Source organism: Typopeltis vanoorti, chromosome 4, assembly GCF_054136105.1.
Source record: "Typopeltis vanoorti isolate ZY-2024b chromosome 4, IOZ_Tvanoo_1.0, whole genome shotgun sequence".
NCBI classification, from domain to species: domain Eukaryota; kingdom Metazoa; phylum Arthropoda; class Arachnida; order Uropygi; family Thelyphonidae; genus Typopeltis; species Typopeltis vanoorti.
The window spans coordinates 166,710,500-166,738,153 of NC_143552.1; the positions used below are offsets into that span (position 1 = coordinate 166,710,500).

The 27,654-nt window shown below is 35.6% G+C and overlaps 1 protein-coding gene across 1 annotated transcript in view; it reads left to right on the plus strand.

Moving 5' to 3' along the window:
* Window positions 1-11,495: 11,495 nt before the first annotated feature.
* The window catches only part of LOC150107826 (Fanconi anemia group J protein homolog), a 463,872-nt gene continuing 447,713 nt past the window's right edge, over window positions 11,496-27,654 (plus strand). The window contains exon 1 of the mRNA XM_090391581.1: window positions 11,496-11,557. The gene's annotated coding sequence lies outside the window, so the exon portion shown is untranslated. The remainder of the gene's footprint in view (window positions 11,558-27,654) is intronic.

Sequence of the window (27,654 nt, forward strand, 5' to 3'; positions counted from 1 at the left end):
TTAGGCAATGTAACTGATATCCCCCTACCGCTTAAGGACATTCAGACCATAAATCGGATTCCTAGGAAGAGCAAAAAACAAGGCTTGCCATGAGTTGCACCAGTCATAGTTCCAAGCAAGTCCACAAAAGACAATCTCATAAAAGCCAGCAGACAGAAAAAAACCAGTTGCCAAGGGCTTGAACGAATTGTAAGACAACATGCAAATCTTCCTATTCGAATATTTAACACCATTCAAACAGAATCTGTTGTACCAAGCAAGAAAAGCAAAAACAGAAAAAAATTACCAATTTTTGTGGATCAGAGATGCCAAGATATTCTTGAGGAAGTCACAAAATTGAATGTGAATCATCAAGCTAGATATAATAACAGCAGATCGGCAATTTCACTTTAATCGGACATTGCCTCCGTAGCGCAATTGGAAGAATGACGGTACATTGCGCCCTTCGATTGGAACAGGCCTAAGTTCGATTCTCGTCGCGACGGGAGGAATCTTTATCTGGTCGATTTCAATCGAAGGTGAGTTAGCCGATCTCATACCGAGGTAGCAGGATTTTTTCTCCCGGAAACTCCGGTTTTTCATCCCTCATACAGACAAATCGGCCCTTCAGAATACACGCAATTTACAGACAAAACATACTAGTTGTGGTAGTGGTGGAGGTGGGCGGTAGATGGCGTTGATGGAGATGATTCGTAGTAGTGGTTCGGTGTAGTGGTTGAGACAGTTATAGGTGTCCTCCCGCGATGAGTCTTGGGACTCCTTGGAGGTGTCAGGAATAATAATAATAATAATAATAATAATAATTTAAGATCATTCATTTGACCTCCCAAAGATCAGCCTACTTCCAACACAGCAATGAAATCAATTAAAAAAAAACAATAATATATATATATATATAACTGGTGTCATCCTCAGATAAGCTTCTTAAAAAGCTTCCAGGATGCAAGCAGAAACATTACATCTCAACCGAGATCAACAGAGAAAAAAAATTATTTATTACATTGAAGTGCTGTAGTTACAGAGTTTAAATACATTAAAAGCAAAAATATAAAATAAAACTTATTGTTATCTCATAAATGCTATTTAAAAAAAAATATTATTTAATTAATTAATCCTTTGATGTAAAGGTTTCGTAGAATAATAATATAATAATAAAATATATAGGAATTAGAGTAAAAAATAAAATTAAAAAATTATTATAAAAATATATTAAAATCAACAAATTGTAAAATATAACATATTGTTATACTATAAATGCTGTTAGAAATGTAACCTCATTCAATTGTAAGCTATAATGACCATCTATTGTAACTATTATTAACACATTATATATAAAAAGAGTGTTTATATATATAAGAGTGTTTCATAGATTGATTACAAGGATATGGGAGACAGGATCATGGCCTAGAGACTGGAAGAAGTCAGTTTTCATACCACTACACAAGAAAGGTGATATGAAGGCATGCAAGAATTATAAAACTATTAGTTTGATATCTCATGCAAGCAAAATTTTATTAACGATCATGGTAATAGATTGAGGCCAAAGTTGTGGCAGAGATGCCCGAGGAACAAGCAGGTTTTAGGAAAGGTAGGGGTACCAGAGATCAGATCCTTTGCCTTAGACAGATCATAGAAAAATATAAAGAATTCAGACTCCTTCTGGTAATGTGTTTCTTAGACTAGACTCTCATCTTTTGACTCTCAACACAGTCAAAAGGTTTAGACTGTGTTGAGCATGTGAAACTGTGGGAAGTAATGAAAAGAATGGGTTTTCCTCAACACACTATCAGGTTGATAGCCAACTTGTATAAGGAGCAAGAAGCTACAGTAAGAACAGGTGTTGGATTGACTGACTGGCTTCAAGTTGGAAAAGGAGTTAGACAAGGATGTTTACTTTCTCCTCACTTGTTTAGTATATATGCAGAGGACATCATGCGTGAAGCATTGGATGAGCTCAGGACAAGAATTACGATAGGAGGTAGATTGATCAGTAATCTGAGGTACGCTGATGATACAGTACTCCTTTGTAATGACATGGAAGAACTAGGACTAATTCTTGACAAAGTTAACAAGATCAGTAATAACAGAGGACTTCAACTCAATTCTAGCAAGACAAAGATCATGGGTCTCAAAGGAAAAACAAACAGAGAAGCTCTTGAGAAACAAGTGTATCTTAATGGAGAAAGAATTGAGGAAGTCAGCAAGTTTGAGTACCTGGGATCCATTATTAATGTGAAGAATTGCTGTTCAGAAGATGTCAGAAAAAGGTTAGGAATGGCTAAAACAACAGTCAGAGACCTGTCTAAAATCTGGAAGGATGGATCTATCTCCATGGGAACAAAGTTGAGGATTTTAGATGCAGTTGTTTTTCCAACAGCGACTTATGGATGCGAGACTTGGAACCTAAAGAAGTCAGATAAGAAATGGATATCTGCTTTTGAGATGTGGTGTTACAGAAGGCTGGTGAGGATATCATATACTGAAAGGCGTACAAATGAATGGGTGTTAGAAAAGATTAGTAGAACTTTAAGGCTCCTTAAGGATATTGACAGAAGAAAGTTAAAATATTTTGGACACATCGAAAGGATGTAAGGAGGACTTCTCAGAACAGTAATAGAAGGTAAAGTTCCTGGAAAAAGAGGCAGGGGTAGACGATCAATGAAATGGATGGATGGCGTGTGTGGAGTGACATCTTCAGAGAGTTGAGGCTGCCAGAAAAGCAAACAACAGGACTACATGACGAAGCCTGGTGTGGAACATCATCGAGCATCGGAGTGACCATACGGCATCTGTAGATGCCCAGTGAACAATAGATAGATATATAAAAAACGAAAATTGGTATGAAATTCATTGTTAAAAAAACAAACTAGCACAACACGTTTTGTAAATATGTATGTAATTATTAGAATTTTTAAATTTTGTAATTTCTATAATTTTATAATGTAATTATAATATGTATGCAAAACACAATAAAGTGTTTAAAAATATTATGTAACACCTCCAGGGTGTCCAACAACTCATTAAGGGAGAGCGCCTACCCTACAACTCTCCACCACTACCATTCCACCAATCACAACTACATTCATCTACACAAGTGATGTTCGACCTTTTGTACTACGCGAGCTACTTTTCTATAAAAAGTTATTCGGCGATCTACTCTCTTATATAGATCACGTTCCCCCAACCTGATATCTGATTACGCACAAATAAACAACTTAAAATAAACAACTAAAAAAAATACACAACTAAAAACTTTATTTGTGAATTTAAAAATTTATTTATCACTTTTAATTATTTTAATACAATAAATATTTTAATACAACAAAAAATATATATATTGGAATAAAATATTTATTTCTCTATTTCGGAAAACCAAAGTTAGAAAAAATAACAGATTGATTACAAACTCACAAGTTACAGGAAATGCTGGTTGATTAAAAAAAAAAAAAAAAGAGTTAATGTGAAATTTGGTATTGTTTGGAACTCGCAATATTTTCATAGTCAAGTTGATATGAAGAAGTGGCCAATCGCAGACAATCATCCAAATGATCATTTGTAATTTGGTTTCTTAATTGATTTTTTATGACGGTCATATTTGAAAAAGTGGATTCTGACAAGTATGTCGATCCGAAACGACAGAATTTTTCGCCCAATATCAGTTAATATTGGGAATTTTCCATGTGCATACTTCCACATGCTACTTCATTGTTTATTGATTTTAAATGTAAACTATTCCGAATGTTTATTATCTCAAGTTCTACTTCAGCTTGGTTTATATCAAACAGCCCACTAATTTTATTTGAAATTTCTGTGATGTTCAAGTTTTCTTGAAATGGATTATTGATAAAAGATACAATCATTTCGGTTTTATTAAAATCTTTAAATATTGAATTTATTTCTTCCTCAACTAATTCTATTTCACGAATAAATTCTTTTAAATCATAGCGAAGCATTTCTTGATTTTGTTCAAAAAATTTTAATAAATATGGGGGATGTCTAAATTCGCGGTCATTTATATTTTTCTTTAATAAAAGTAAGTATTGTTGGAAAGTTTTTATTGAACTTAACATGTCAATTAAATTTTTATCTCTACCTTGTAACTCCAAATTTAAATTGCTTAATTTCGTACAGAAATCTACTAAAAATGATGTGTAACAATCATCTTTTATCACTCAATTGTGGATAAATATCTCCTTTTTCATCAAGAAAAAATTTTATATCGTTAATTAATACAAGAAATCTTTCTAAGAATTGACTTCTACTTAGCCAGCGAACATTATTGTACAACAGAAGTTCCCTATCATCATCTGCCTGTCATTTAAATAACCGCCGTTGCAGGGCTTTTTCTCGAACACAATTTACAATTTTAAATGTAATATTCAAAACGTCTTTTGTGTTTAATCTTTTACTACACAGTACTTGTTGGTGAATAATGCAATGGTACGTTAAAAAATCTGGATATTTGTCATAGTTTTTACATAATGAAATGAAGCTTGATTTGTTACCTATCATTGCAGGAGCACCATCAGTAGTAATAGACACAAGTTTAAAAAGCGGAAGTTTGTGTTGTTTCACAAATTCATCAAATGCCGAAAAAATGTCTTCTCCCCTAGTCCTTACCAATAATGGTATAATTTTCAAAAGTTCTTCTTTACTTGAATAATCTTGAAATACCATGCGAATAAATACCATTAACTGAGCAATATCAGTGAAGTCGTTTGATTCATCAAATTGTAATGAAAACGCAACACACTGGTGAATGTCTGACATTAACCTGACCTGGAAACTTTTCTCCAGCAATTGGAACTCTTCCTTTCGGCAATTTGAAACCTTGTCTGCGGCCTAGAAGTAGTCTCTTTCTAGCAACGACTAGGACCGAAAAGCTCCTTTCTGAAAGCGGGAAACTCCTCTCTCAAGCAACGTGGATCCGGGCAGTCTCTCTGACGGTGACTCTGGTCCGGGCGGCCTCCTCTCTGACAGCAATTCTGGAACTGGGACCCCCTTCTGCTTGCTTCAGTCCCTTTTTATTAGGCCTCCTCTGAGACTTCGCATGAAGTTTGGCAACCCCAAAAAGAATCGGTATGATTCTTTCATCTTAAGTTTCAAGTTCGGCACGCATTTTGTTCTCCTCTACTTTCTTTTGATTGTAAGTTGCCGGCAATCGGAAAGTTGTTTGAACTCTTTCTGACTGACTTCGCCGATGTTTACACTTAGAGCCTGCAAGCCTTTCTCATACATACAAGTTTCAATAACAATCTTTCTAATGCTGCCATGTACAGCTTCGGCGACAAAAACATTGCCTTTGTTTTTAACACTCTAACATGTTCTTCTTAAAGCAGTATATACAGTTAGCTTCAAAAGAGTTATTTACAAAAACATCTAATACAAACTATACCGAGACAAACAAAGTTTATTTTTTTACAATATTCACATGGGACTTAACCTAAGTAAAAAACCGATGTAATGTGCTTTGGAATATTTAATATTTAAGCTACAATCGAGTTTTTACACTTTGCTTATAATCGTATTCACTCGGCTCGCTGTTTGACTTCAACTGATCCAAATTAATTCATTTACCCGGACTTATAAGAAAATTACTGATTTGGCAATTATAATTCTACAATTATAATTATATTATTTTTAATTCGCTTTAAGTGTATTGCTATTGTTTTAAATAAACAATAGCAATACACTTAAAGCGAATTAAAAATAATACAAAATAATGAAAAATAAAATATTATGTTTCAGTTTTAATTAAATTTGTAAGTTAGGAGGAATACACAAGAGATCGACCAAATATCGCTCCGTGATCGACGGGTTCAACACCCCTGAATCTACACCAATGCCATCTACCACTGATCATCACCACTAGTATTTTCACAGACAATCAAAAACATGCATGTCCATGGTGGGATTCGAACCCGCAGTCTTTTGATGGATATGCTAACGACTTAGCAACCGGGCCAGTTGCTGAGTCGTTAGCATATGAGGCGGCCACCCATGAAGACACCGGCATTGTTTGCCGGTGTCTTCATCAGTTGCCGCCTATAATTAGTGATAGTCATGGTCCAGCTATCTCTGATTGGCTACCGGTGGAGATTAAACTGTCCAATCAGTCACCAAAAGTTATATAGGGGGTTTAAAAGGTCTTGCCTACTCGCTATAAGGGAAAAAAAGTCGTTAGCTTATGATTTTTTTTATGTGACCCTTACCACAAATGGATTTACCTATATTACATATTTACCATGGGTAAATATGTAATATAGAATTTTATTATAATAAAATTATATAATTATAATAAAGACCATCATTCTTCAGCCGACGCGCTGAATGTGGAGTTCCAGGCATCGACTGGAACACGAATCTGCACATAAAAAAAATTCAGAACTGAAGCTCACAACATGGGTTTCCTTGGTAGGATCGCGATATGCAAGTCCCACATTACCCGAACCAACAGGCAGCATCGTCTTCACTGGTGCAAAGAGCATGTACAGTAGGACGTGGAAAACTATGTTAAGGAGAGCGGAATTACGCTGCTCCCTCTACCGAGCATATGGACGAGTGTATGTGTGGCAGATATCCAACGAATTTCTCCTACCAGAGTGCATGGTGCGATTTATGAAATTCTGAGATGGCGATGTGATGGTATGGTCCTGTTTTTCCTGGTTTGACTTCGGACCTCTGTTTGTGGTGCCACAAACATTAAACTCCAAGAGGTATCTGATTGTTCTGGATAATGCATTCACGTCATATTTTGTGGTACTTATATGGAACTAAATACTGTCTCTTTCAATAAGGCAATGCAACATGTCATAAGGCTGCTGCTAAAACTGCCTGGTTTGTGGAAGTGAACATCACCAAACTTAACTCCTCCACAGAGCCTTGGTTCAATTCTATTGAACATTTGCGGGACCCAATGAAGGGTGGGGTCGAGGTAGGTCCGCTTCACAAAGCACAAGACATCATTATATGCCTACAGCAGGAATGGTCTAAAATTCCCATTGACCGCTATTGCACACTTCTGGTAAGTATGTCCTATAGGATTGCTGCATTAATTTCAGCTAAAGTAGCTGTTACATCTTTTTAAGGTGGGTGGTGTCATGGCTATTGGATCCGTTGATATCCGTTATATGTTGTATGCGTTAAAGATACCAAGGAATTATATATTTGTTTTAATCCTTTACTCAAGGGGGGAAGAATGTTTTACATGTGAAATATATTCACGTCTGAGCTACTTGAATATAAAGGCAAGTGACGTGAGGAAACTTTATCTGGTCTCTTTCGACTAAAGGTGAATTAGCCGGTCTCACAAGAAGATAAGGAGTTTTTGCATTCAGAAATTCGGGTTTTTCGTTCCCCAGAAAAGGCAGAGCAGCCCGTGAAGACAGGCATCTACAGACATAGGATACACCGGGAGGCATAAGGCTAACCATGTTATCCTCGATACAGTAGCGGTTAAATGTAAAAAATCCTCGACACTGCAAGATAAAAGAGGAGGGAAGGAATAATAATAATAATAATAATAATAATAATAATAATAATAATAATAATATATATATATATATATATATATATATAAGGAAAAGGGATCTTATCCCATCATATCATTCTACTTCTCAAAAAAATTATATTTTTTGCCTCCCTCCCAAAGAATTCTTTACCAACACATAAAAAAAAAAAAAAAAAAAAAACAGGGTTTTTAAAAGTTCGCATACCTCTTGCCTCACCAAAATTCTTCCACATCTCTCTATCTCCACACTTCCAACCTTCCTTTCATTTATACCTCAACAGCAGATGAATTTTTTTATCGCCATATGCCAGATTCCTCTGAATAAGAAGACAACCAGTTACACTCTATAAAAGGTATATCCGAATTATCCTTCCTATATATTCTTCATATATCTGTCTACTGAACATCAGTAATACCCTAAATATTGAGTAAAAAGCCAATGACATTATAAAAGGAGTACTCCTAAACAAAAATAGGCTAAATAGCCATAAATAGAATATTTACTTAGAGGAGTAACATGGGAATATTCTCAGAAATAATGCCTATAAGGAAAGGAGATTTATATCTCCTTTCCTTACGCTGGTCAGCGTATCTGCTCTCCATGCTGCGGGTTGGAATCCTGCCATCGGCATGGATGTTTGTGATTCTCTGTGAAAATAATTGTGCTGATGATGGGTAGTAGATGGTCAGTGGCACACTCAGGATTTAATCTTGGACGGGGGCCGAGCACTCAGGATTTAATCTTGGGGGGGGGGAGTTGAGTAGACAATTTGAGAATACACACTACGCATTGCATACATGCTATGACTGAGCATCTGCAGTGATCGCCAATACATGATACCCGTGATCTCCTTTGGCTCGGCTCGGGCAAACGAAGTAGCACCCGAGCACTACTTCATCAACCTTGTGGTCACAGCGGCCAGGATTCCAGAACGCTATAGGGTATTCCCACCTTATGTGACTATTAATTCATAAGTAGCATAGAAATAGAAGGCATGACACAACATAAATAAAAAAAAATGAATTTTAATTAGGAAAAGATTTTTGAAAATTTTTCTGGTGTTTTTTCCTTTTTCTTTTTTTTTGGGGGGGGGGAAGGGCCCTTGTCCCCCTCCCTGGCTCGTCAATGTATATGACGGTAGTTGCGGTTCATTGCAGTTGGTGGATTGACTGCGGAAGACAGAGAATTGTAGAGTAGGTGCCCTCCCTCGATGAGTCCTTGACCACCTGGAGGTGTTACGCAATAATAATAATATGTAGAAGCTACACATATACATGTTGAAACTTTTTTACCTTGGTTCTATCATGCCTTAAAGATACCAATAAATTATGTACTTGTTTTAATCCTTTACCCAAGGGGGGAAAAGAATGTTTTGCACGTGAAGTATATTCACATCTGAGCTGCTTGAATATAGAGGCTAATTACTTCACATCACTAGCCTTAGTATGTGTACCATGATGCAAAGCACACATCCTTTTGTACTTGTAAAATTCTATGCATAATGAGCGAAATTGGCGAAACCACTACCCAGAGTGGTTTCGCCCATTGTGATCTCATCAGAGGAAGCAAGTAGGGATACCATGGTTGAAGTAATGCAGAAGAAATTGAAATAATTTCAGAATATCAGGCTTGATCTACAACAAAGAAAACGTTATGGAGAATATACAAGGAGAAAGGTCAGTACAAAGCTCAGGCTAGAAAGGTTACCTGCATAGTAAGAAAAGGAAAATCCGATTATGAGAATATTTTAGCTAAGGAGATCAGGGGTAATTCCAAAGAGTTCTTTCACTATGTGGCAAGTAAAAGGAAGAATGTTTAGAAGGATAACCTTAATGGATGCCGATGTTATCGAGGTGACCAAATGAGATGTAATAGTAGAGTTACTGAGTGATCACTTTTCAAATGTCTATCCCCAAAGTGAGGATATCTCTGTACCTGTAGCAATAACCGATGTGAGAATTCAAGCTAATGAAACAGAGGTATCTAGAATATTGCATAATTTAAATGGAAACACTGCTCTTGGCTTAGATGGAATATCAGCTCGGTTTTACATTAATGTGCAAGGGAATTGTCAACTCCTCTTACTTGGTTATTTAACATGAGTTTGAACTCTGGCATGGTCCCTAGGGAGTCGAAGGAAGGCAAAATAGCTCCTTTGCATAAAGGAGGCTCCAATACTGCGGTTGTAAATTACAGAGCAATTTCATCTTGGGAGTGGCGGTAAAAGTACTGGAAAAATTGGTTAAGGTAAGAATTCAGGATTGGGTGGATCAGAATATGATACTCTATAAGGGCCATCATTGGTCTGTTAAAAGTCGGTCCTGCCTTAGCAATTTAATAACTTTTTATAATAGAGTGACATCTGAGTTGGACAAGGGAAAAGGCTACACAGTGATACTTCTGGATTTTGCAAAGGCTTTTGACAGGATACTCCATAGAATACTGTTGCACACGTTAGATAAGAGAATGGCTTATGAAGAGATACCAGAAAGTAGTGTTTGGAGGAGCAGAGTCCATGATGAAGCAGGTGACCAGTGGCGTGCCTCAGGGCTCTGTGCTTGGGCCGTTATTGTTTAATTTGTACATAAATGATATAGGAAATGACTTGAAGGGAGATGTTCAGTTGTTTGCTGACAATGCAAAGTTGAAAGCACAATAAGAAATCAAGCCGATGTTAAGATTTTGCAGGATGATTTAAATAAGCTGGCAAAATGGTAATATATGTCAGTTCAATGTGGAAAAGTGTAAAGGAATGCATTTTGGGGTTAATAGATTACTAGCTGTGTTCCAGATTGATGGAACGGTACTCCAGAGATTAATGAGGCTAGGGACTTGGGGGTATTAGTGGATAGGGAGTTGAAGTTCAGGGGACACATTGCTAAGGTGCCCAAGAGAGCACATAGGATTACTTAGTTATTGAAGAACACACTAACATCCAGAGATAAAGAGGTTACTGTTCCTCTTTATATGGCGTTGATACTTCCACATTTGGATTCCTGTGCCCAAGTCTGGTCGCCTGGATTCCTTGCAGATGAGGAATTGATGGAGAGGGCTCAGAGGAGAGTGACTAAGTTGGTGAGTGGTGTAAAAAAAAGGTCTCTCCGAATTGATAGATTGAGAGCTTGTGGATTACAGAGCTTGGTTGATAGGCGGAGAAGAGGATATATGATAGAAACATTTAAATTATTTAAAGGTTTTCATAAGATTGATGCAAGAGAAATATTTCAGCTGTGTGATAGTGATGGAAGAGCAAGAGGACATCCCTGGAAATTAAGGAAAAGTGCGGTTAACAAGGGTATGAAAACTAGATTTTTTGCTTGGAGTGTGGTGATTGAATGATATGCATTACCTGACTCAGTTGTGAGTGCTTCGTCTGTAAATGAGTTCAAGAAGAGGTATGATAGATATTGTTTTGATAGTTTGGTTCTCCCGCGATGAGTCTTCTGACTCTGTGGAGATACCAATATAATAATAATAATAATAATAATAATATGAAAGGCGGATTGGAGGTGAAGAAGACAGGTTCAGAGCTTTAGTTAAGAGATAATAAAATTCGTTCCATGCTTTTTGCCTCTAGGTGGCGGTAATGCGTAATTTAATTTATAATGTAGCGCGAAAGGAATTCTGATAACATGTGTTGTTTTTATATATTTGTATAATTTTATATTGTTTTTTATATTAATTTTATGAATATATATATATATATATATATATACACACACACATCAGTCAGTTTGTGTAAGTGTTGTTATAGTGCTTAACGGAGTAGTGTTGAGTATATTGATATATTAATTTTAAGTATATCGTTAGTGGACAGCTTTTCTAACCAAGTATTATCTATATTATAGTGCGCTTAGTTATTTTAAGCCTGGTAGCGTGTTGCATTCACTAGATGATAACCTATCCATGATATTAATTTAAAGAAAATATTATAAATTTAAAAGTGATTTTTGAGTAAACTTATTTGGTTGTTTTGGTATCACCTATATTTAAACCAGGGTCATGACTGCTTGTTTGTTATTGCTGCTATTATCCCCAGGTTAGGAGTGAGTATAGATTGATTTTTATGAAGGTCCACCTTAGTTATGGTGATCGTAACATGTGACTTCCATTTTATATTTCGACTAAAGCAGATGGCATCAATAACTATGGCTAGCAACCTGCTTGTATGATGTGAAAAAAAAAATACTAAAAGAAAGACAAAAAAAAAAAAAAAAAGAAAGCAACACTCACAAAGAATACATTTTGGATTGTTTCTCTACAAATATTATTCAGACTGCTTGTACAGGTTTGCCCTGGTAGGGAACAGTGGAAAGGGATTTGAAATAGAACATAGTTATTATATAGGTATCTCCATGGAGTTGGAAGACTCATCATGGGAGACTCATATTAAACTTTATACATACAACTGTTATGTGTACTCGCAACTAATTCTGGCAATCCATTCCACTCATTCACCACTCTGCAAGCAAAAAATCTAGTCTGCGCATCCTTACTAACCACACTCTTACACAACTTCCACGGATCACCTCCTAGCCCTCTTCATTTGTCAGGTATTGATGTCACCGAATCATACCCTTATACTAACTTCCCTGTCTTTACTTGTTAGTGTTTTTCAACATTCAAGTAATCCTTTTAGCTGTTTTACCAACTTTTTTGCAATATGCTCTCCAAACCTTAACTCTCTGTTCACCATTATCCTCAATTGCCTGGCCTCATCAATTTCCTACAATCCCTTACTATCAGTGTGATACAAATTATGTAGTCAGACTGAAATGCATAATTTACATTTTACAATGTTAAATTGACAATTATTATTGTTTGCCCACAGTGTCCTCAGATTCCTGACATATACTGTCAGATATTATGATGTACAGGATATTATGATAGCACTATATGAAAAAGTTACCTCATTACTAACTTCTTGTTGACAATTTTCCACCAAATTAGTCTGTTTTTTGTCAAGATTCCATATTGTCAGATCTTATATTTCTGTCTTTTAAGAAGCTTTTTACTGTATCAATCCATCTACATATTGGTCTTCCTCTGGTTTTTTTTTTTTTTTTTTGCCATCCTGGCAAGAACACTTGATTTTTTAATCGTTCCTTTTCTATTATGTTCAAGTGGCCATACTACCCGAGATTAACTCTGCTGTCATATTCCTGAATGCTAAGTATATCAAGTTATTTTCTAATATCCTCATTTTTTAATATGTTACTGCCATTAATACTATTTGTTGAGTTTTCTGATCTTTCTGAGAACTTCAACTTATTTCTAACCCAGCTCTCAAATCCATAAATTAAAATTGCATTCAACATTGTCTTGTATGTGGCTAATTTAGTCTTTTGACAGTTTCTCCTTTATTCCGTATACATTTATTCAGTTGACTTCCTATCATACCAGCTTTGCTATTTCTACTTACTGTATTTCCAAATTCTTTTATTGCTGATTTTCATATCAAGATTATTATAGCTGTTATTCAGTTTAGTTGGGGAATCCTGCAGACTTGCTTACAGTGTCAGTTTATTTAAATAGTCTTGCAGGATACCACGTATTCACCTTTATCAGTTATTGCTCTTGACAGTTTGCATCATCAACAAACATCTGAATATCTCCATCCCTCTTAAATATTTCCCTATGTCATTAATATATAATTTAAAGAAAAGAAGTCCTGGTACAGAACCCTGAGACTATCCACTAGTCACCCTCATTCCCCCCCCCCCCACACACACACTCCACTATACTATAGATACCAGAGAGTATCTGTCTGTGTGTCAGCCCCAACCCATCTGTGCTGCCAAGGAAGACATACCTTTTACAATGTCTTGCTGCCCACCATAGTGTATTGTATTCCCCATCCACCCACTTCTGCATTTTTTCTTTAACCAACTTTTCCAATACTTTAACCACCACTCGCAAGATATTAATTGGTCTGTAATCTTTTTTGGAGCTACCTTTATGGAACTATCTTACCTTCTTTCCACTCTCTTGGAACCTTGCCACAGCTGACACTTAGATTGAAAAACTTTCTCAGAGTAACCTGCCATTTCTCCTACACATTCATGGAGAAGATGGGCCAATGTGCCATCCAATTCCACTGTGGTATTCATGTTGATATATTTCAATATGTGGATCACACGTTCTGCTCATCTATCACAATTCCAGCATCAGTCTGTCACATCAGTAACTGCAAAATCTCCATCTGAATGGTACACCTTTGCAAAGTGATCATCACTCAGCAAGTCAGCTATTTCTTTTCTTCTGTTACCTTTTTTGCAATAAGCGTCATCTTTTCATAGTTATTCATCCTTTTACTTGTTACATAATGAAAAAACTATTAGATTTACTTTGGCTGCTAGCTTAATTTTTTTCAATCTGATTTTCCCTTTCTTACCATATTAGTCGCTCTTCTTTCCTGCACTTTGTATTGCTCATGAGTATGGTGATCACCTTTTCTTCTATTCTCTCTACAGTGTTTTTTTTTTCCAGCTTGCTCTTGTTTTATAGTTCTATTCATTCACTTAACCCCTACTTTGTTTATCCTTGAGCATGGGTATGCACTCTGATCAAACAATCCTTGACCATGGGTATGCACTCTGATCAAACAATCCTTGACCACTTCCATGCACTACTGACATTATTTCCTGGTAGCTTCTCAAGCTATGGCACTGCTCCAAGAAGCCTCTTAAATCTGTCATAATTACCATCTTTATAGTTCTACATAAACTCTTACTTGATGGAGAACTTCACATTTAGCAACCTACCAGAACAAGACTGCAGTCCATCTCCCCAAATGGATACATTCTACATTGTTATTATATAATCTTTGATAAATATTTATCCTTTATTTCTCTTTATTGCTTCTTAGCATTAAAGAAAGTATGGTTTATTCTAAATTCACTATGTACAAAATTCAAGCAATCTTATTCCATTTGAGTTTTAGACTGCTTACCTGGTAATATGCTGTTTTCAATCCTTGCATTTAAGTCTCCTGCAAGTATTATTAATTCAGCTGATGTTTTTTTTTAAATTTCTGGTACAGAAATTTAAAAATTTCTGTACCAGAAATTTTTCTACCTGAAAAATCATTTCATAAAATTCTTAAATTTTAGTTATGGACAAGCTAAGGTTCTTATGGCCCTAAACTGTAACTTTTAAGAGGCCCATCTCTGCCCCTTAGCTGTGGCTTGTGTGTACGTCTGGCTCTGGAACATGCTCAAGGTAACTGAAAAGAATTTTATCATTATGCTGCAAGGAAAAGAAAGAAAGAATGAATGTGAAAGAGTAACATTCAAGAAGAATAACACCCAATTTATAGATAGTTATGTCTGTAAATTGCATGTGTTCTTCAGGCTAGTTTGCTTGTTTTGCAGGATGAAAAACCTGAGTTTCTGGGTGGGAAAACCCTGCCACCTCCATATGAGACTGGCCATTTTTGTTCAGAAGCAGATGTGATTGTTTAGATAATTTCTGCTCACTTTCCTATGATCTATGAACCTGGTGTACTATCGTCACTACATTAATTTAAAAGATAATTTCATCCCCATTATGAACAGTGATACTGCTACAGCAATGGTGAGATGTGGTACTTCTATAGACGGTTCAGCAGATATTACATAATTTGCAATCACAAGTCTGTATCTCATATTTTAGCCACCACAGATCAGTTGTATCTCATATTCCTGAAATTGAAAGCTAATAATGTATATAAAAATAAAGTAAATAAAATGAAAAGGAGACCCAATTCTCTTAGGGGAGAAAGACAAGCTCGGTGAACATCTATTCACAATAAAATTATCATCAATCTTCATGCTCACTTTCTGACACTGAACTCAACATTCTGTCATGAGATTTTAATTTTTCATTATCACTGAGCGAGATCCCCAAGATTGATATCATTGACTATGAAAACTGCAAATTCATGAGGAAGGATTATCATAAGTGATATATTTTTTTGCTTGGCAAGCAGGTAAACTTCTACTTATCAAAGTTAATGTTGAATATGAAGCTAGCTGGAAGTACTGTTATCAAAACCAATGTGTAAACTCTTGGTGTAATATTTGATTCAATACTAGTGTATTTCTTTTTTCTTTAAGCAGTACAGCTATAATTTATATTTTAATAATTTCTTTACTACAGAGATGAGAAGAAGGTTTTTAAGAGCTGTTTTTGGATATATATATATGTCGGCAATAGTGATAGATAGGATATCAGCATTTATGATAAAGGCATGTTTAGCAGAGCTAGTGAGGCCCTTGACTTCTTTGTATAATTTGTCACAGCTCAGAAAAGATCCCACAGGAGTGGAAAGAATGTATGATTGTCCCACTGTATAAGGGTGGTGCAAAAATTGATGTCTAATTACTGACCCATCAATATTTCTGTATGGTGGTGGTGAAGATTTTATGTGGTACTTCTATAGACGGTTCAGCAGATATTACATAATTTGCAATCACAAGTCTGTATCTCATATTTTAGCCACCACAGATCAGTTGTATCTCATATTCCTGAAATTGAAAGCTAATAATGTATATAAAAATAAAGTAAATAAAATGAAAAGGAGACCCAATTCTCTTAGGGGAGAAAGACAAGCTCGGTGAACATCTATTCACAATAAAATTATCATCAATCTTCATGCTCACTTTCTGACACTGAACTCAACATTCTGTCATGAGATTTTAATTTTTCATTATCACTGAGCGAGATCCCCAAGATTGATATCATTGACTATGAAAACTGCAAATTCATGAGGAAGGATTATCATAAGTGATATATTTTTTTGCTTGGCAAGCAGGTAAACTTCTACTTATCAAAGTTAATGTTGAATATGAAGCTAGCTGGAAGTACTGTTATCAAAACCAATGTGTAAACTCTTGGTGTAATATTTGATTCAATACTAGTGTATTTCTTTTTTCTTTAAGCAGTACAGCTATAATTTATATTTTAATAATTTCTTTACTACAGAGATGAGAAGAAGGTTTTTAAGAGCTGTTTTTGGATATATATATATGTCGGCAATAGTGATAGATAGGATATCAGCATTTATGATAAAGGCATGTTTAGCAGAGCTAGTGAGGCCCTTGACTTCTTTGTATAATTTGTCACAGCTCAGAAAAGATCCCACAGGAGTGGAAAGAATGTATGATTGTCCCACTGTATAAGGGTGGTGCAAAAATTGATGTTTAATTACTGACCCATCAATATTTCTGTATGGTGGTGGTGAAGATTTTATGTGGTACTTCTATAGACGGTTCAGCAGATATTACATAATTTGCAATCACAAGTCTGTATCTCATATTTTAGCCACCACAGATCAGTTGTATCTCATATTCCTGAAATTGAAAGCTAATAATGTATATAAAAATAAAGTAAATAAAATGAAAAGGAGACCCAATTCTCTTAGGGGAGAAAGACAAGCTCGGTGAACATCTATTCACAATAAAATTATCATCAATCTTCATGCTCACTTTCTGACACTGAACTCAACATTCTGTCATGAGATTTTAATTTTTCATTATCACTGAGCGAGATCCCCAAGATTGATATCATTGACTATGAAAACTGCAAATTCATGAGGAAGGATTATCATAAGTGATATATTTTTTTGCTTGGCAAGCAGGTAAACTTCTGCTTATCAAAGTTAATGTTGAATATGAAGCTAGCTGGAAGTACTGTTATCAAAACCAATGTGTAAACTCTTGGTGTAATATTTGATTCAATACTAGTGTATTTCTTTTTTCTTTAAGCAGTACAGCTATAATTTATATTTTAATAATTTCTTTACTACAGAGATGAGAAGAAGGTTTTTAAGAGCTGTTTTTGGATATATATATATGTCGGCAATAGTGATAGATAGGATATCAGCATTTATGATAAAGGCATGTTTAGCAGAGCTAGTGAGGCCCTTGACTTCTTTGTATAATTTGTCACAGCTCAGAAAAGATCCCACAGGAGTGGAAAGAATGTATGATTGTCCCACTGTATAAGGGTGGTGCAAAAATTGATGTCTAATTACTGACCCATCAATATTTCTGTATGGTGGTGGTGAAGATTTTACACAAGTCGGTAAGAGCTTGTGTATGGAAATATAATTTTCAAATAATGGCTTCACACATATAAGAGAAAAATAAATATAATTTGTTATTCCTATATATTTGATAGAATACAGCATGGAAGACTGGTGCATAAATTGGAGAATATGGGTTTGGATTATAAAATATTAGTGTGGATAAGAAAGTGGCTGACTGACAGATATTAAAAAGTTGTATATGGGAGATGTGAGTCTGCAAGATTTAAGGTAACTAGTGGCATACCACAAAGATCAGTCCTTGGTCCATTGTTATTCAATCTGTACATTAACGATATTGGGAAGGATTTGACAGCTAACATACAACTATTGGCTGATGACATAAAGATAGATAGGGTAATCAGGAATGCTGCTGATATGCAGTACTTGCAGAGTGATTTGAATAGGCTGGAATTGTGGGTATGGGAAAATGGATGTTAGTTCAATGTCAGTAAATGCAAAGTCATGCATTTTGATAATTAGATATCTAATGTCATATTGGTAGGATTATGCTAGAAGAAACTGATGAGGCTAGGGATCTTGAAGTGTTAGTAGTTCTGGGGCCATGTAGCAATGATTGCAAATACAACTCGAAAGATAATGTTAATGCTGAAATGAACTTTCACAAGTAAAGATAAGAATGTCATTTTGTCTCTTTTACAAGGCCTTAATAAGACCTCACTTGGACTTATTATGCACAGGTCTGGTTTCTGCTATGATTCTGATACAGCAGAGAGAATGTTAAAATGATATCAGAATTGTGGAATACTGATTATGAAGACAGCTTGAGAATTTGTAGACTGCAGACACTAGCAAACAGAAGAAGTAGGAGCGATATTATGGATGTTCAAGCAGTGCGAATGAATTCAAGAATAAGTATGATAGATGGTGCGTGTTGTATGTGGCCTCCCTCGATGAGTCCCCGGCTCTGTGGAGGTCTCTCTTAATAATAATTGCAATAATATTATGTACAGTATGTCATGAGCTTCTTCCAGGGAGAAGGCAGAATAATTAGTAATAACATTTAAATTCTGAATACGGTGTGTGCAATATTACATGTCTTGGTTGCAGCTGTACAGTAAGAGGAAAGGTGGGAATAGATGTATAATTAATTTAAGAAAAGTAAAAAAAAAATTATAAACAGTTAACAGCAATCACTTCCTAAATCTTAGAGATAAGCATGCAGTCTGTCCAATTAAGACTAGGACAGTGGTGTAGGGCATCACATGATTCAAAAAATAGACGATGAAATTTGAATCTACTCAAGTTTGGCATCTTGGTACGGTTCCAGTGAACTCTATCTAGTGTTGATAGTTCCAAGACCTTCAGATCTGAAGGTCTTGGAATCTGAATTTGGAATCTGAAGGTTCCAAAAATCTTATATCATCTTGATGTTCTTAGATTCTAATAGTAGCAGAACGGCCAGTCTGCCCATAGTAGTAGTAAACATGACAAGAACAGTGTATTTGATAAACACCAGATAGAGGTGATAATGTATTTTTGATTGGTGGTAAGAAAGATGACAACTTGCAGGCTGGTTTGAAGGCTGTATACAAATTATTTTTCAAAGGGTCCTTGTTATTTGTTCAGAAGTTCCTTTAAGGTACAGATCTTAGATTGCAATCTAGAAGAGAGATGATAATTATCAAAGTTTCACTGTATCCATTAAGTAATATAATATTTTATTTAATTCTTCTAGGAGAAGAGAATCAGATTGGACCAGTGTTTATTCTATATTAATGATATTGGACAGGAGATGTTCATTTGTTTGCTGATGAGAAGATAGGCAGGGGAATCATATAAAAATTATAAAAAGATAATTGTAAGTGATGTATATCCCTAGTTATTCAATGATTTGAATAGGTTATTCAAATCATTGAATAGGCTAGAAAAGATAGTCTTCCTGTCTGTCCATAACAGGCTAAATCACAGTCATAGGGAACTTAACCACCTTACCGGCCATTATGGATCAAATATACGCATCCTCATATACTGAGTATCCATCATATATTTCAATGTAATGTCAATGGTACTACAATTTTAATATGCACTTCGCATCCATGGTAACCTGGACGTATATATACGTCCTGACTGGTAGCATGGTTAATACACTCCAGGATATGCTCAAAGATAGGAATTTGTCTTTAGGAGAGAAGATCAGAGTTAATAATTTGACATACAGTTTGAATTATGATGCAAAGGTTATATTTTATTAGTTCTTTGGCTATCTTTTTAGATGCATCTGATATATGGGATCTCTAAGTGACAATTCTGCTTACTAAATAGATTAAGATCCCTCCCTATATCTCAAGAGAAAAAAGTTCATAAATTATTGAAAAAAGTCACTTCTTGGCTCAAATAAATCAACCAAATGAAACCTGTTAGTGTTAAACCAGTGTTTATTTATGGGATACCTAAAATCCACAAATCTAATATTCTCTTACAACCTATAGTTGATAGCAAGACAGATATATATATAAATTCTGTCCATTTCAAATCACATTCTTAAAATATCTTTGAATTATTCAAATTTACTATTTATGCAGGTTACTTCACCTGGCAAGGAAACATTTACAAACGGATTAATGGTACTGCAATGATTCCCCATCCCCTATCCTCCCATTTAGTTCACTTTTACATGACTCACTCCAAGAACAAAATACTTACCACAGCTATATACAAACCTATGTAGTTACACTTTGTTGATGTGTTTGCCATTTGGTCCTATGGGCAAGATGGTTTGGATTCTTTTTTTGTAACTTACATAAACAGCCAACACCCCAGAATTCACTTCACAGTAGAAAAATAATCTAATAACTGTTTGTCTTTTCTTGACATGTTAGTCACACCTTTCAGATGGTTCACTATCTTTTTACATTTATAGAAAGCTACACAGGAAGAAACTTGTTTAAACAACCACATCATCAAGCCCAACAGTATGGTATTCTAAAAACACGCACAGCTAGGGCTATTTGTTTTAATGATACAGCTCTCACCACCAGAACTTAACTATCTTTGCCATACTTTTCTGACCAATGGCTATGGTTCCTACAAAATAGATAAAATACTACATGGCCTTTCTAATGCAAAGCTAACTCAGTGCATAGTACTTTACAACATGTCACCACTGTAAAGGTATGCTAAGGGTTGAATGCTTTGATAAGAACCTCTAATAAGCATCATCCACTCCTTTAGGACAAGTTACAAATGAAATAGAGTAAAATTGTTCCACTTCATGAAGGGAATGATGACTGAAGCTACAAATCATAAGCCAGTCTGTGCCTGGAGTTGTAGCTAAAGTGTTAGGATTCAGCATTGGGTTGATAACAGTATTCTGTGATGGTCAGATGAGTTTGAAAGACTTGTTTTAGCACTGTTCTTATGTGCAGCAAAAGGTGACAAATTCGTTGGATAAAGGAGATGCATATACTACATTGGAATATTTGGATTTTTCAAAGCTCATTGATAGATTGCCATGTGATAAGTTGGACTAAATTAGATTGGATGGGGTTAGGTACCAGATTAGAGTTATGTAGGTGATTGACTGTCAGACAGGTATCAGTGAGTTGTGTATGGGGAAGTGATATTCCAAAAGAGGAAGTTCATTAGTGGTATGCTGTAGAGGTTTGTTTTAGGATTGCTAGTGGTTAACATTATATGTTAATGATATGGGGACAAGCTTAAGTGCAGATAATCAGGTTTTTGCAGATGATGCAAGGTTTGAAGAAATTGTGGAGTAGAGCAGATGTTGTGACCTTATAGGAGGATCTGAAATCAACTTCATCCCATCCTTGCCTCCCAAATTTCAACAGCTTACACTTTGTGTAAAGTGTTGAAATTTGCTAGGCAAGGATGGGATACATAGTATACAGTTAATGGTAAAATTTAAATTCCTTTTATAAATTATATTATTATTATTATTATACGACACCTCCAGGGAGTCCTAAGACTCATCGAGGGAGGGCACCTACTCTACATCTCTCCATCATCATCTACACCAGTGCCATCTGCTGCCTGCCACCACCACTAGTATTTTCACAGACAATCAAAAACATCCATGCCCATGGTGGGATTTGAACCCACAGCCTTTTGGCTGGAGAGCGGATATGCTAACACCACTCGGCCAACCAGGCGGGCAATTTTGAAGATGATGTAGGAGATGAGAGATCTTGGTGTGGGGAGTGGACAGCAAGTTGAAGTTTAGTGACCACATTCCTAAAATTAAGTCAATGTTGGGTTTCTAGAATGTGGGATATGAAGATAGAGGGAATTCAATTTGCAGAGTTTATACTTCCATCCTTGGAAGTATAAGATGGGTGTGAGCAAGGGAGAGAGAAGTAGATTTGTTGCATGTAGATAAAAATATAATAAAAATGTATTGAAATGCATTTTTATCTTATTTTTGCAAGACTGCCATATTTCATGAGTCCACTAGCAGGCTCTGATTTTTATTTATTATTATTGCAGACAAAGATTTTGTTGCATGCTTTCCTATCTTAACAGCTAGGAAAGCATGCAACTTAGTTTTTTTCCACTGAGTTTCCAAGGATTGGTTCTTGTTTTCAAAACATTTTAATCTGACTCTCACCCAATAAAGTTGTGATCATATAGTGCATTGAATAAATTTAATGTTAATAAGGCAGTGGGACTTGATTATATATCATCAAGGTGAATGTTCTAGGGAGATACCAACTGCCTTGATGTATTTGTCTCATCTGAGCCTTATAGTGGACCAAATTCCAAAGGACTAGAAAGAGGACAAAATTGTTCTTTAGTTAGCCACGTCTTATTGATTAGACATAGAATTCATTGGAACAAAACTAAAGTTCTTCGTCAAAGTTATTTTCTTCTTGAATATAAAGAAAGTTATAAAGCTCACATTCACAGTCTAAACTTCAACAAAAATTATTGCTTTAAACTTTCCCAATTTTTGGAAGTCAACCTAAGTAACACCTCATGTCTGTGTTTCTTCATTGTGATTATTTCAATTTATCTAAATTTTAATTGTTTGTAGATGGAGTTATCCTCCTGCAGTTGATGGCATATATTGTCAAAAGCTTATAATTTTAAGTGTTGTTCTTATTGTGTTTATCTCTTTTCAACTGTATTGGCACTGGTTAGGAAACTTAGCCAAAAATTTTACAAATCATAAATATTTTCCTAATGCAGGTGTTAATCCTGTACTTTATAATAATTTTATCATTATATAGACTACTTAAGTTTTGATATTTAGATCCAGTGTCTTTTTGTTTTGATATACAGTACTGGGTAAGTGTGTAATTTTTTACACATTTACCAAACAAGGAGTACTGGCACCTGTTGTTTTACAAAACAAATACTGTTTAGATCTGTTGTTGTTCTTTATAAGAGAGGTGATAAGACTAAAGTTTGTGGTTAAAGTGTTGAAGTTTGCGAGGGCCGAGATCCAGAATTAGTTTGATATTCTGGATTTTGATATTTTGGCAATCTGCTTATGTATTACAATAAGGTGACAAATTTCTTTGACAATTTGTGTGTATGTGGGGGGGGGAGTCATTAGTGGTGTGTCCTGAGGGTCTATTTTGGAGCTGTTGCTGTTTAACTTGCATGTGAATGATGTTGGAAATGGTTTGAATGGGAATGTGTGGTTGTTTACAGATGATGCAAAGTTAGAAAGAACTATGGAATAGAGCAGTTGTGTCTTACAAGAAGGCTTGAATAAGTTAGGTGAGTGGGTGAGTGGCTGCAGTTTCAGTGCTGCAAAATCTAAGATTTTAAAATCCAGGAAGCAAATAAGAGATATGGAATATATGCAGTGGTGCACTCAGGATTTAATGTTGGAGGGGGGGGGTTGCACTATGCATCATATACAACCTATGACTGAGCATCTGCAATGATCACCAATACATGATACCAGTGATCTTCTCGGGCCTGGCTCAGGCAAACGAAGTAGAGCTTGGTCTGCTTGAGCACTACTTCGTTCACCTTGATGTTCACAGCGGCCGTGATTCCCAAGAACTATAGGGTATTCCCACCTTATATGACAATTAATTCATAAGTAGTATAGAAATAGAAGACACGACACAGCATAAATTTAAAAAAAAAAAAGAATTTTAATTAGGAAACGATTTTAGGAAAATTTTCTAGTGTTTTTTTTTTTTCCTTGTCCTCCCTCAGGGTGCACCACTGAATATATGGTTGGTAAGAATATCTTTGAGGAGTGAAGAGATAATGGAATCTGGGCTAATGGTGGATAAGGACCTAAAATTTGAAAAACACATTGGTAAAATTGCAGGGACATCAATGGACACTGACATGTGGAAGGAGGTTATAATTCCATTGTATAAGCCTTCAGCAAACTACGCATGGTATTGGATAATTAGTTTTCAAAAGGATGAAGATATATTAGAAAGGATCCAGAGATGATTGGCTAAAGTGGTTTCTCCTCTGAAATGTTTGGTATGAAAAAAAAAAGAGGAAATGCTGTTTGCATAGTCAGTGGATATATTAGAGGAGGAGGATAGGAGATATGGAAGTTTTTCATAGAATAGGAGGTGAATCTTTATACAGCTTCCAGAGTGTAGGTGGTGGGGAGTAGGCTTTTTGCAATGGAGAGAGATGGGTGGGCATTGCCTGAGAATGTAGTGGGTGATACAGTTGTATTGCCTAAGAGTGGTGAATGCAGAAATAATGAATGATTATAAGGCATGCTTTGATAAGTTGTGTAATTATCATTTAATATATGAATTGAATAGTAGCAGCAAAACCCTGTGGCATGCTGCTAAACATATGCCTTCTCCTGGATTCTACTCCTCCATGTATTATATATTACTGCCCATTCTGAATTCTGCCTTTAACTTCTCTAATATCTTACCATCACCACTCTTCAGATGTTGATTTGTCTGTAATTTGTTGCAACTGTTTTGTATGCACAGGCTGATAACTCACCTAATCCCATGGTGTTATTAACATCGGGTCTCTTTGGAGTCAAAAGACTCGTAAATAGTACACAGTGATACACAAACCCATCAAACCATGCTCTAAAATCATGCAATGTATTTGCATTCATTACATTGTTAGGCAATGCATTTCACACACCAACTATACTATGCAAAGAATCTGCTCCTTATTCGACCCCTTCTCCCTCCCATTTGGTGAAAAAAATTTCTTCAACATTGAGCAATAACAACTCCTTCCTAACTTAAACATCCAGTCGCATCCCTCCCCTTCTCCTTTTCATGCTTCGAAAATTGCATTCCCTCAATCTGTGTTATATCCCAAAGATCAATTACCACCTTAGCCAGGTGTTGAAAATTTTTCCTGCTTGGTTATATTATAAATTAAAGTTGCCAAGAAATTATATTCTTGGTTTAATCCTTTATTGAATTGTAAGCAAACAAAGTTTGTACATGAAGTAACTTAACAACTGGGCAATTCGTGTATAGAGGCTAATGATGTCACATCACTTTCCTTCCAATAATGCAAAGCACATATCCTTACGGACATGTATCATGGGAAGGATCACTACCCAGACTAGATTTGACCTTTATTGAGGCCTTATCAACAGGAGCCAGACCCAGAAGTAATACCAAAGTTAAAGTAATGCAGAAGTCATATTTCCATAAACAAGTAGCCAAGAGGTGTCACACCTTATTATTCAAATACTCTGGATTAGAGAACGATGCTGAAAGTTTTTCTACTTGGTTATAGTATAAATTAAAGATGCCAGGAATTTACAATATTTTTCCATGTATAAGATACCCCCTTGTATAAGACGAACCCTACTGTTTTTGAACCCAAAATTAAGAAATCAATATTTTAAACATAAAACAGAAGACATTTGATATTTTTTTAAATATTCAAAGTATATTTAATAATTAGGTAATATTTTTAAGATACATACTAAGAAATTATGCATCATTCTCATTTCCAGACATATAATTTTCTTCATCGTTTTTTATTTTCGGACATTTTTATGGGCTAGTGCTCAAAACATTGTTAATGCATTAACTTATCCCGCCAATGAGTTGCAGATGTATAAATGCTTTCAGAGTTCTGGTTGGTTTATTCAGAATCAGCCGTTAGTGACGTCAATCAACAGAGTTAAAGGCTAGTGATTTGTGGAAGCCTGTTTGCAGAGATAAGTTACTGGCAGTTTCACTATGGCAATAGGTCTCTCAACTGGTTACCCCTCATGTACAACCCTCAATTTTTGGTTTAAAAATTTTAGAAAAAAAGTATCGTCTTATATACAGCAAAATATGCATATTCTTGGTTTAATCCTTTATCCAAGCATAAACAAGCAAAGATTGTGCATGAAGTAACTTCACTTATATAATGAAACCGGTCTGGGTAAAAACAATTCCCATAATGCATAGCTTTGTACATGTCTGTAAGGATGTGCTTTGCATTATTAAGGCAAGTGATGTGGAGTCATTAGCCTCTATATATGAGTTGCCCAGTCGTGAAGTTACTTCATCTGCAAAATTTATTTGCTTACACTTGGATAAAGGATTAACCACCTTACCGACATTATGGATCAAATACGCATCCTCATACGCTTCGTATCCATCATATATTTCAATGTAATATCAATGGTATTACAATTTTAATATGCACTTCGCATCCATGATAACCTGGACGTATATATACATCTTGGCCGGTAGCGTGGTTAAACCAGGAACATAATTTCTTGTCATCTTAATTTATAATACAGGATTGGGTTGGTGAACATAAGATTCTCTATGATGGTCAGTAAGGGTTTGTGAAAGGCAGGTCTTGTTTTAGCAATCTGCTTATGTTTCATAAGGTGATGAATGTGTCGGATAAAGAAGAATCATATACATTGATAGTCTTAGATTTTGCAAAAGCATTCGATAGATAACCACATAAGTTGGTCTATAAGCTGCAGAGGATAAGAATAGATAGCATATTGGTTAGATGGATTGGAGATTGGCTCTCTGAACAGTGCAGCAAGTTGTGTATGATGGCACTGTGTCTCAGTAAAGGAAGGTGATCAGTGGCATGCTTCAGGGTTCTGTTGTTTGGGCCCCTACTGTTTGACTTGTTTGTTAATGATATTTCATGTGAATTGACTGGGGGATCTTCAAATGTTTGCCAAAGTTAGGTAGAATTATCAGGTATATTGCTGACGTTAATTCTCTATAGGAAGATTTGAATAGACTTTTAGCTTGGACAGATGAGTGGGGTTGTAAGTTAGTAAATGCAACATTACACTTTTGGATACAGAGATGTAAGGCTACATACTGTGTTGGTAGAGCTGTATTTCAGGAAGTGGATGGGATTTGGGTTCAGGATTTGGAGTGATGGTGGACAGTAGACTGAAATTCTTAGGGCACATTACACATGTTGCATAGATTGCACATCATATTGCTGCCATGATAAAAAGTATACTGCTCAAAACAATTAGGGAATATTTTGGTTTTCTTGTAAATTATAAAGTTACAAAAATATTTTACAAATGTAACACATTTATTTTAAAATATTCTTAATATACAACAGTGTAGAACACGCAACTGTGTACAAAATCATGTTAAGACTTGTCGAAACATGTCTTAGCTGTATTAGCATATGGGGGGGTGTATAAAAGCATGGCTTGTTGCACTCACTTTCACAATGCATAATTATCACTTCAATTGTAAACTTGTGTCACCTACCACCCATTATTTTGTTAAAAATGGCAGAGCAACATGATATCCCAGAATCCATGGCTTGGAGAACCATTGGTTGATTAGAAGCTGGACAAATGCAGCAAGTTGTCGCTCAACCTTGTCATGTATCTCAAAGCGTAATTTTGCGACTTTGGAATCGCTTTCTGGAGACGGGAAATATTTGCTGAAGACAAGGTCAAGGTCATCCATTATCAACAATTCCAACAGACAATCAGTATTTGTCATTACTTGCCAGAAGAAATCAAACATTTAACACAACACAACTTTGAAGCAAACTTGCCAGCATCAACAGGGAGGCTGGTATATGCTCGAAGACCAATGGTTTGCATTCCACTTACTATAAATCACAAAAGAGCCAAAGAATTTGGGCACAGGAACACCGCAGTTGGACAAATGAGGATTGGGC